Source organism: Macrobrachium rosenbergii, chromosome 43 (genome assembly GCF_040412425.1).
Source record: "Macrobrachium rosenbergii isolate ZJJX-2024 chromosome 43, ASM4041242v1, whole genome shotgun sequence".
Classification (NCBI taxonomy): Eukaryota; Metazoa; Arthropoda; class Malacostraca; order Decapoda; family Palaemonidae; genus Macrobrachium; species Macrobrachium rosenbergii.
The window spans coordinates 43506625-43519124 of record NC_089783.1 but is presented as its reverse complement, the minus strand read 5'-3'; the positions used below and the strand labels follow the sequence as shown (position 1 = coordinate 43519124).

General features: G+C 35.3%; 1 protein-coding gene across 4 annotated transcripts in view; it reads left to right on the top strand.

The window, feature by feature from the left end:
- Window positions 1–12500, top strand: part of LOC136828827 (uncharacterized) — a 185672-nt gene that overhangs the window by 39053 nt on the left and 134119 nt on the right. The gene's annotated exons all lie outside the window — the stretch shown is intronic.

Sequence of the window (12500 nt, the reverse complement as noted above, 5' to 3'; positions counted from 1 at the left end):
TCGTCATTTAGTTCGCGCAAGTCAGACGGTCGAGTTGCCCCATACCAGCCTCACCCACACTGTAGACTCTTGGCTCAAGAGGCCATTGAGAACAAACTGAGAAAATCGCAGTCGTAAAATTAACGTCTTCAAGAGGTGAAATTTGCGTGCAGTGTAAGGGGTAACCAGCCTTACGCGAGGAGTTCATTAAGCTGCAAGACGGCGAAACGGCTCCAAATGGAAATGATTCTCTTCAGCAAACAGACACTTGCAATTTCACGGTGTGACGTGTAAGCACTTCCCGATAACGAGGTTTCTTGTACAATCCACGCTGTCAGTGATCCTGGTCAGGTGAATGAATTATCTCTACTTATTCAATGCACGAGTTCGGTTCCAGGGTTTTTCGTATTATGGTAAATATGAGTGGAAACAAGCTCCTGTGACGTGACCTTGGCAAATGATTCTTATGATTTATCTAGAAAAGGATTCAGTTTCTTATTTATTTGTGGGTGGTTTTCGCTCGAAACTGATAGATCAGTCATCACACTTCTCTTCGATGGTCAGACCGAGAAGCTCTGTCATGCCTGTTTCTGCCCTTATTGCCGTGTACACCTTATTCCTTATTTGATTGAACAAAGACCGAAAGATCTACCTTGCAAAATTGCGAGAAATCGCCGAGCCATACTTTGTTTCCTCAGTATCTGCCGTTCATTTTCTTCTTTAAAAAATATTTAGATAAATACTCAGGCGATGCGCATAGCACCATAAAGGTCTTTGTAACCGTGAAAATATCCTGGCCAGATTACCCACGATCCGCTAGTAAAACTGGTTATAGTGAGGAAACTGAACCTTCACACCATTCCTATGCAGAATTAGTATGCATTTACAAAATAACATGGTGTTCATCTTGAAGTTGGGGTGGGGGGGGGGGGGAGGACGGAACACGATTTTAACCCTGATCAGAAGTTAGGCTATTGTATAATACCTGAATCTTTCGCGTGATGCGAGCACCGGTCGCTAGTTTCCAACCCTGCCGTTACTACAACTTTTTTTTCCCACAAGGTCGCCTACTACTATATTCATGAGGTCTGCAACTGATGTCAGTTCTCGTATTTTAAACGTAGAAGAGCATCAGTTAACTGTTCAAGTGAAAAGAGTTTTTGTTATTTCCACAGTATCTCCTTGCCTTCTCTCTCCATTTTTTCAGTAAATATTCGTTTTTATTTTGCATGTTAAACAAGCGTTATAAAGGCCTCGTATTGTCGAGTTTGCAAAATAATTATACCCTTATATATATTTTTATGTTTTTACTGGACAATTTGGTTTTGAAATAGTTTCTATGAGACAGGTAACAACATTTATAGATAAATTAGCCTTGTGATTCAAATGATGCCTATGTTTGGTTCTTCAGAAAGGTGGTTTTAAGTACTCTTAAAAATGTCACCAGAATTTGAGATTTGAGAATTTTTTTTTTCAACTGCGGGATTTGCGGTGAGATTTGTTAAAGCCAGTTTTTTTCATACCCTCTGTACCAAATTGGAAAGTGTTTACGTATATACCTTTATGTTGATAGAAAAGACATATTTTCCCTTTAGAATCCAAACTCCTGCATATGTCCTCATGCTGAAAAGTAGTCGAACAAAAATGCCTTCCTTATACGCAGCAAGGTCTGTGTACTATTTCAGTTGTCAGATTAGGCATCCTAAATCCTTCAGAATGAACTCTTAATATTGAACAATGAATGTAAACCCATGCCAGGCTTGAAATTCATCAACATCTACAGTAAATATCTCGTTCGCATTCCTCATAGACTAATATTTCTTCAGTTGTCTTGCCGGATAATAATCGACCGATTTATCCATGTCTTGACAGATCGAGAGACGAGCTTTCGTCTTTCGTGTTGTATGGATAAACATTGCCCAATGATACATGACGTTATGGTAACGGTGCGGTTACCCCTTAAACCCCACGGAGCAGATGGTGCAAAGTTAATGTTTACTGGAAATTTACAATATGTCGAATTAGCTCATTTCCTTATTGGTATTTTAGCGGCTTTTTCGCTGTACTATGCTTTGCAAGGTAAAATATGAATGGAGTCTTTATTCTGAGAAAGTGAGAGAAAATGCAATCTTCACAATTCCATTTTACTTACTATCTATGTATCCATTTTCACCTTTTGTGTCATTTTGTAAATTCTTGTTTGTATCCAAGTATTTCGCACATACTTTCGCTTTTTTTTCAATCTATTTTTCCAAAGATCATTGCCTTTTGTAAATTTCTGTACATCTCTTTAATGAAATTACATTCTATTCTGTCTTCATTCACTCTTCTTTTCGATGTAAGAAAAAATGTTTTGCGTTGGTCATAGAGTAACATCATGTACCCGGAAGAAAACCCAGTAACTTTTAGAGATAAATTTAAGAGGCATTATATTTTGTACGGTTCAAGAGCGAGAAAGATTTAATGTATAATATACTGCTATTAATATTGAAAACAACAAGAACGATAATAGTAACAACAATAGTAATAATAATGATAATGCTTATGAAAATGTTGTAACCGGAAAATCTGTCTCCTTCGACCTCTGAAGGACAGTCATCGCTAAGGATACCTCAAACGTCGAGGGTTTTCATTCGCTTCTTCCTTTATGGCTAAAAGGAACTTGAAAATTCCCATTTGTCATCCCTTAAGACGAAAGGATGGTTGTTGAACGAGTCATCTTTCTGAAAGGACGACAAGGCTCCACGGAGATTTCAACAGATACTCAAGTACTTATCACAATGACGTTAAACCGTGATTTATGTTTTCGCTGAGGACACGAGTTTTTGTGTCTTTTAAAGTCGTGTCATTAGTTTGTTACTTCGTGTTGCGGGATTGTTGTTCATTTTTAAAAACTTTAGCCTTAAGAATTGGGTATAGTTCCGGAATGTTGGCTGTTTGTTGATATATTTTCTAAATAAATTTGGAAATGTTGAATAAGCTTTTGACTCTCTCTCTCTCTCTCTCTCTCTCTCTCTCTCTCTCTCTCTCTCTCTCTCTCTCATATCTGTACATATATAAGCTATATACATATATATATAATATACATATGCACTCATATATTTGTATATATGGTATACATATATATATATATATATATATATATATATATATATATATATATATATATATATATATATATATATATATAATATATATATATTGTATACGCATATACATTTACATATATACATATACATATAATGCATATATATAAACCACAAATATTAAACGACAAATACCCCTAAACGTCGTATTCCCTTAAACTGTGGAATAAGTTACACCCAAAGGCGGGAATAACTTACAACCAAATATATTAAAAACGACATATGCATCTACCCCTGCCATGATTTGAACCTCTGCCTTTTGAATTATATACATACAGAGGGAGACAGGCGACAGATCCATTCGGTACCAAGACAGCCTTTTAAAGTGGCGTAATGTTAATGAACATAGAAATGTCACGTGTGTAGAAGTGACACTGGTATCATATCTACATTTATATATGCATATATATATATATATACATATATATATATATATATATATATATATATATATATATATATATACATACATGTACATACATATATATATATTTATGTATATATATATTTGCATAAGTATATATATATAAATATATATATGTATGTATATATATATATATATATATATATATATATATATATATATATATATATATATATAATATATATATATTATATATATGTGCATGATATAAATGCTGTTTGCGTAATTCGATTATGAAGTTTCCCTGTCACGTAGGTATTGCGTCGCCTCGCGTTGCGATAATGACCAACCAGCTCTGGGAGGGAGACAAGGTCACGCCATTGGGTGTAATTCATATCTGGTACAGAAGAAGTGTGGAAAATGTACGGGAATCACTATTAAACTGCGATGATCTCTTTATCATGGGCAAAGGGCATGCCCGGTCCGATTATTTGCAGTTCGTCGAATAGTTTAACTATTCGTATTTAAATCGAACTGATTGGTGTGTAGGTCCATATATACTGTAAGTATATATATATATATATATATATATATATATATATATATATATATATATATATGTATATATATACAGTATACATTTATATATATGCATATGTGTGTATATGCATTATTTATGTTTATATATATATGAATATATATAATATATATTATATATATATATGTATGTATAACTGAATCACGAAAATATATATGTATGTGTGTGTGTATGTGTTCACTTGTACGCCGTTTTTCCTTCCGATGACACACAGGAGAAAAGCATGACACCAGTTACTCTCATATTCATCGTAATAGCTGAATCATGGCTGAAATCCTCGCAACAGAAAACCTCCCAACATCACCCAGCCTATAAATGAACTTCATTACAGTAACTAAGTATATATTTACATCATAATACTTGTATTGTTTTGTCTCTATTTTTTATTCGTTGAGAATAACATGATCAATATATTAGATGTTTTGTAGAGTGTTTCCTTTTACGCGTGACTCGTCCATCAGTTGTTTAAGACAACTGAGAGATAAGGTTGTTAAGTTATCAATCATTATAATATATAAATTTCTTATAGAAAAAGACTTACTCTATAAGCATGTGATTTCACTTTTCTTTAACTGTAAAATTGTTGTATATTGCATTTTGCCTAAAATAATATATTATACACACCTTTATGCATTACATACATACATACATACATACATACATACATACATACATACATACATATGTATATATATTTATTATATTTATATCACATATATGTGTATAGATATATACATACATATATATGCATATGTACAGTATATATGCTGTATATATGTATATATATGCACATATATATATATGTATGTATGTATGTATATATATATATGTGTATGTATGTGTATATATATATACATACGCTGTATATAAATAAATAAATTAAAGTGTTTGTGTGCAGTCTGGCCAGAACTGTATATATATAAATAAAAATAAAAAGCGTTAGAGAACGTTGGAAAGTGTTAGAAATGCTTTTATAATGGAAGTGAGCGACAGCAATTACATGCGATTTACGTGACGTGTTCGCCGGAGCAACCCAGCGCATAACCGTAATTACTAGAGCAGACCGGTTGGTGTACGCGGGACTCCGGGTGTGTATGAACACGGCTCACGAGTCTCAGTGGACGTGGGAGTTTTCTCGTATTTTCTTGTATTTAGGTAAAGCACGGTCGTAATGCGCAAGTTTTCTGAAATGCGGAAATTAGGTGTTCAAAAATGACGCATGGCCTTTTCAATTCTTGCTCATCAGCTAGTCGAGTTTTCAGGAGAATGGCCTCCCTGGGATCTCGGTAAAGGGCAGAAAAATACCTACTCGTTAGAAAAATACGTACTCTTAAAAAGCACATGCTCGTGAGAAAATTACGCATTCTTACAAAACACGTACTAATCAGAAAAATACGTACTCGTAAAAACACGGACTAATCAGAAAAATACGTTATCGTAAAAAAGCACATGCTCGTTAGAAAATTACTAACTCGTAAAAAAAGTACTAATCAGAAAAATACGTACCAGTAAAAAAGCACGTTCTCGTGGTAAAAATACGTACTCATAAAAAACACGTATTAATCAGAAAAATACGTACTCGTTAGAAAAATACGTATTCGTAAAAAAATACGTGCGCGTAAAAATACGTACTTATTAGATAAAAATATGCACGTTAGAAAAATACATACTAGTAAAAAAAATTACGCACTGTTAAAAAAACACGTACTCGTTTGAATAATATGTACTCGTAAAAACACACGTACTCGTTAGAAAAATACGTGCTCGTAAAAACACACATACTCTAGAAAAATACGTGCTGTAAATAACACTTACTCGTTAGAAAAACAGAAAGTGTAAAATAGTCAAGAATTGCTGCACTGTTCAGTCAGACTCTGTTGCCTGTAGGAATATCGAGGCTTACCGGTCTTCTTCTTCTTCTTCTTCTTCTACTTCTTCTTCTTCTTCTTCTTCTTCTTCTTCTTCTTCTTGTTCAAATTCTCCCTCGGTAAATTAAGCCGTGTTCGTGAATCATCTCTCATGCAAATGGTGTGCGACCGAGCGTTGTATTGGAGTAATAAGGTCTCGTTCGTATTTTCCTTGGATCACATACTTCATGGAGATTGATTTTCGGAACGCCATGCTTATTACTACGCGGTTGATCGTCCTCCCATCATTCGTAGTAGTTATCAGCTTCGGGTGGAAGATTTCAGATCGGACAGTTCGTTGAATTTAGGATTTCTTTTTGTCGTGGTTATTATATATATATATATATATATATATATATATATATATATATATATATATATATATATATATATATATATAATCCGCGATATAAAGACCGCGAAGAAAAGAGAAACAATGGAGTGCCGCAAGGCCTTTCGACTGTCGTCTGCTGAGTAAAGGACGACAGTCGAAAGGCCTCGCAGCACTCCATTGTTTCTCTTTCCTTCGTGGATTTTGTCTTTGTTTATATATTCATCACGTTTCATATTTGCGTGATTCAGTTATGCATATTATATATGTATGATTTATACATATGTATAAATATGTGTATATATGAAATATATATATATATATATATATATATATATATATATATATATATATATATATATATATATATATATATATATATATATATATTATATATATATATATATATATCCTCAAAAATAAATCTGTTGATGAAATTTATTTTGACAGAAATCATACTCTAAACTTCATATTGTACTGTGTGTGAAGACAATATACGTCAAAATCTCTTCGATCAGCCGAATGCAAATTCACTCGCAAACAGCAAAAATATCTTTCCATAAATATTGATTTTACTTCAGATAACTCTCTTAATCATTCTCTCTCTCTCTCTCTCTCTCTCTCTCTCTCTCTCTCTCTCTCTCTCTCTCTCTCTGTGTGTGTGTGTGTATATATATATATATATATATATATATATATATATATATATATATATATATATATATATATATATATATATATATATATATATATATATATATAATGAAACGCGTGAACGACCATTTTTTTCTCTCTCATTAGACGTAGGCACAGCAATGTAAACAAGTAGAGAGGAGTCCTTAATCCCCTTTGTGTAGTGACATTAAAAAATTCGTTGACGAGACAGTTTTATGAAGCTGACATGAAAAATGGCTCGTGAAAGGATAGAAGCCGCGGGAGCTGCAACTAGCCTATCTAGGGTGGCTGTGCAAGGTCTCTACGTCCGTAAACGAGAGCATTAAGTCTTAAGAACAGTTAAACAGTTGAAGGACTTCCACCTGAGCTATGAACCACGGATCTCCTGATGAAATAGATAAGGGTTAGCTCGAACGAAGCCTTGGGTAAAGAGAGTCACAGTGAAGTCAGAGTTTAAATACTGTTTTCATTACCTTTTTTATGTTTTCTGTAAAAGAAAACTATTGTATCGGCTTTGTCTGTTCGTCCGCACTTTTTATGTCCGCCATCAGATCTTAAAATCTACTGAGGCTTGAGGGCTGCAAATTGGTATGATGATCACCCACCCTCCAATCATCAAACATACCAAATTGCAGCCCTCTATCCTCAGTAGTTTTTATTTTATTTAATGTTCAAGTTAGCCATAATCGTGCATCTGGCAACAATCTAGGACAAGCCACCACCGGGCCGTGGTTAAAGTTTCATAGGCCGCGGCTCATACAGCATTATACCGAGACCATCGAAAGATAGATCTGTTTTCGTTGGACTTGATTATACGCTGTACAGAAAACTCGGTTGCCCTGAAGAAACTTCGGCGCATTTTTTACTTGTTTATGCTTGGTTCACTCTTCATGGACCCTCTACGAATAATATTCAGTTTAAGGGTTTTCTGAATCAGAACTGAATGCGAATCCATTCATCCATGAAATCGGGATGATTTCTGTAAAACAAAGATTACGAATTTCAAGATGCATTCCCCGGGAAGCTACGTGTACTTGGACCTTCTTTTATCCAAGTTATGGGACCGTGTCTCTTGCTTTTTTATTTTTTTTTTTAGCCGTTTCTTTATTTATTTATTTGTTTTTGTAGAGATGGCTCTTTACAACTTGGAAGAGATAGTGATTTGTAGTAGGAGTCAGATCTGCAAATTCATCGGTTTCTACTAATTTTAGAAATTTGCTATTTTACCAAATAAGAGAGAGAGAGAGAGAGAGAGAGAGAGAGAGAGAGAGAGAGAGAGAGAGAGAGAGGGAAATATGTAGTGATGCAAATACATAATAAAATAATGAATGGAAGTCTGAATTGCGTGGTAAAGACATGCTGTTTAAGTAGAAATAAGGAAATAACAAGATAAAAGATATATTCATTGATAAAATAACAAGATAAAATATATTCAGTGTTTGCACTTTTAACTTCATCCTGCCTTCTTATGTTATTGTGCATAAATTAGCTATGTGTCATTCACACGGTTGCACGACTGAGATATACTGTTTATGTTGAGCAAGACTCTGTAACTCGGCCCAAAGCATAAGATACTGGACCGTCATATACGTTGGGGAAAAAGCAGTATACATTTCTGACACGAAGAACAACTTTTCGCAACAAACTTAATAGTTTTATGAAGCCGAATATAGCCTCATCAAGAACAATTGCGGCCAATTCACTGCTAATTTTCTGCCGTTGCAATACAGGGCATTCGCCTAATAGACGCTCTATAAGTACATTTGTGTTTTTGCTGACTTGACGATTTCTCCAGCAAAAAGAAGAAATAACACTCCATGGCATATTTTTTAGAGAATATAACGATATGATATTGTGTGAATGACGTCATAATGTCTGTGGATGACTTTATACAGTTTCGGATGGCAATCCATTATGCGGATGACTGTGTATAAAATCACATATTCGTTAGATGACGCCGTGGTTTAGCAGGATAATATCATACATTTTTGAGTGAGTTGATATCATCCGTTTCTCCGGATAGCAACACACATTTTATGGATGACATCATGCTTTTTATGGGTAAAACTATATATATAGGATGGATGAAAGTATCTACTTTTAGATTTAAAAATTAAATTTTGACCTGTGAAGCGGCTATATAACACAGCTGAATCTGAGTTTTCGTTCATATATGGGAATTAAAAGGAGAAAAATGTGAGGAAATAATGGAAATAGGAAAATGAAACTAATTGGCTTTTGTGTTATCGGTTCCCAGTTCTTTCTTTATTGGGTCCTGTTTCAGACCACTTATTTATTCCTTTTGTGCGAGTATTCCCTCTCCCCTGACGCGAAGTGCAGAGCTTCCGCCATGGTTGAAGTTCAGAACAGATCAGAAAGTGGTGTATTCTTTGGGGGATAACTGTAGGTCTGACTCTAGCAAAACTGAGAGCTTATTGGTCAGCCGATCTTATGCTTTCACTCCATTATTCACTGTACATTTTCACAGGAAACGAATAACTTTCTGTATGTACAAAGGCGATTGTGATAGGGCCACTTGCTTCAGAACTTTATTTTGCCATTGGTGGAGCATTGCTTTCTTGTTTGAATGTCTGCAGCCTCCCGGAATTTTTTCCTTTTTGAAGAATTGCTCGAAGTGGTGGTTTATTTATTTTTTTCTTGAATTTATTGGGAGGTAACGTTTTAATAGAAAATTTTTGTTGTAAACTTTATTGCCTGAGCTCTTGCAATTAACCAGCGCTGATCTTCGTGCTGAGCACCAACATCCTTATGATTTTTTTTTAGTTGTTGCAATGTCACACTGTCCATTTCCAGGGGTCGTTTGTTCTCTTTGCTGCAGAATTGTGTCAGACTCCTCTTGGGTATTAGGAATGGCGGTGCTCATTAGTTTGAAAGGATGTAATGCTAAGGCTAATCGAAAGTGATGTGTAGCATTGATTTTTCATCTTTTACCCTTCTCATCAACTTTTCACGAATGAATACATGCGCAATTTTTGCTATCTCTCTGTGCCGTGCTACCCTCTTTAACGTAGATGGGTTACCCTACTCTCTGCAAACTAGCTAAGCAAGTTAATTACTTTTTTTTTTGGGCTTGTTCCATAGGAATGCGGGCTGATGTTGAGTGTGCCTCACGTCTCTGCATAAAAAGTAAATTCCAGATTGTTGCTCCCAACAAATGATTTCACACTAAAAGATTCGTATGTGTATCCATCACAGTGGCAACATCTTTGTAAATAGATACTTTGTTTTTGTTTTTGTTTCTTTAGGGACTGCTTTGATGAATTTAGTCCTTGAAATCCATTTGTCTAATGTTCATCATCCACATAATTATAAATTTGGATGTCTGTATCTGTAAATGCATAATGAGGCGATTTCACTTATAGAATATTGTTAATTCTTCATTGATTGTCGACAAATGAACAACTTTAGTGCAAAAAAAAAAAATCACCAAAACCGGAGAACACTAAATGTAGCAAAATGTTCTAGAATATAGACTTTTTTTTTTTATCTTTCAAACGGCGCGTCTCTCTCCACAATTCCCAGTCATTTTTATATGCATATATCCGTTAACCACCTTCGCCCGCTTAATTTTTTTTCCCTTCTGTTTCTGGCCAAGGTCTCCGTTGCTATTTTAATGGAGTGTCGGATTGCTGGCGGCCAGTCTGACAACACATCCTGCGTCTGTCGGCTAACAATCGTTGCTCGGTTCTTGTGTAAGCACAGATCGCTGGCTGTTACCTGTAAGCACAGATCGCTCGCTGTTACCGGCAATGGCTCCGTTGCTGTCGCCCGCAGCAGACTTTTTCAATGAGTCTTTGAGCCTCCTCTTCCTTTCTTTCCTTCCTTCGTTTCATGTTTCTCCTTTTATTCTCTTCACGTTTCTCCTTTTATTCTCTTCACGTTTCTCCTTTTATTCTCTTCGTGTTTTTACTTTTATTTTCTTTATGTTTTCCCTTTTATTATCTTTATGCTTTTCCTTTTTTTCCCTATATCATCCACCTCCTCCGCTGTTACCATTCCATGTTTGTGTATCTTATTGTTTTTCTTTATCTGTTACTTCTCTTTCAATTTGCCTCTGTTTCTACCTCTTCGTTGTCATGTTTTTTTTAATTTTCTTTTACACCTTGCCTCCTCTTGCTTCTCTTTACTCCATTTTGTTCTTTCTCACCTTCGCTTTCCTCCTCACTTTCCTGTCTGAAAGCCCCTATACAAATGCGTTGTTAACCATTGTGTAAAAAAGCACGTTAAGGAAGGCGAACGAACACTTGGTGGAATTCCATGCTTAATATAATCTGATTTTGTCAAATTTTATTTGGGAGGCCACGAGAAGAAAGCGATGGAAGGTTTGGTGTTGTTATTATTCAGATTCTTTACTTTATGTTTTTTTTTATAAATAGCTATCGCAAAAGGACGTAGTAGCCGTAGTGATAATAGTAGTTAGTGGGAATGATAATGGCTTCGATGTTAATATTAGGAAGGGGAAGAACGATAAGCGATAATACTAGTGGATCTTTATAGTAACTAGGTAATGAGAAATTCTGGTTTACGCTCCATCACCCATACCATGTTTGAAAGCAATTACTATATACGGGGATTCAAGGGCAAATGTAAACTTTTTTCAATTTTTTTTTTTTCCAAGAAAGCCGTCTCTGTTAAATTCAGAAAGATAAAAACTTTATTTTCTGTTGGAGGAAACATCCCAATGTTACGTTTCTGTTTCCGGTTTGTTTGTCTGTCTGTTTGTAACCAGGATTATGCAAGAATTTGTGAGTTAGTTGATATGCAAATTTGACCAAAGGTCGTCTTTGCAAATGGCAACAAATGATTCAGCTTTGACAGAGATCCGAATCTGGAAAGGGATCTTAATATTTAGCGTTGGAGGTTAGGTGGGTTCTGGATTGTTAAGCCTTGGCGGCTGTTTGCCGTTTCCTAACATACTTGTTATTAATGTCTTCAGTTGTGATTTTGAGGATTAACAGCACGAGAGGAAAAACCTGATCTTTGAAATATATCCTTCAGATATATAATTCTCTTATGAGTTCCTTTGGCTGAGAAAAATTCAGGATATCCCCTTTTTTCCATTCATCAGTTCAAATGAGTCTTAATAACGAAAAGATTTTCGTGCAAGCTTTCTGCCTAGTGATTTGTGTTTCGGTGAGGTCTCTAAAATGGACCTAAAACACAGTTCAACATTTTTTTCGATTTCAAAGCTGATAAATTTGTTAGCATGAAAGAGCTGTTCTGATTTGTATTGATGTTTACTGTCATGTTGCTATAAACAGAAGATAAGAGCAGACTGTACCACTGGCGCTGCAACAACTAAGGAGAGAGAGAGAGAGAGAGAGAGAGAGAGAGAGAGAGAGAGAGAGAGAGAGAGAGAGAGAGAGAGAGAACTTTTATTACACCCAGCAACTCAGGCACCCCAAAATCGCAAGGAATTCTTAGATTTTGGCCCTGAACGCAAGATGGGGTATGGCCCGTTCACTGGCGTCTGCGCGGA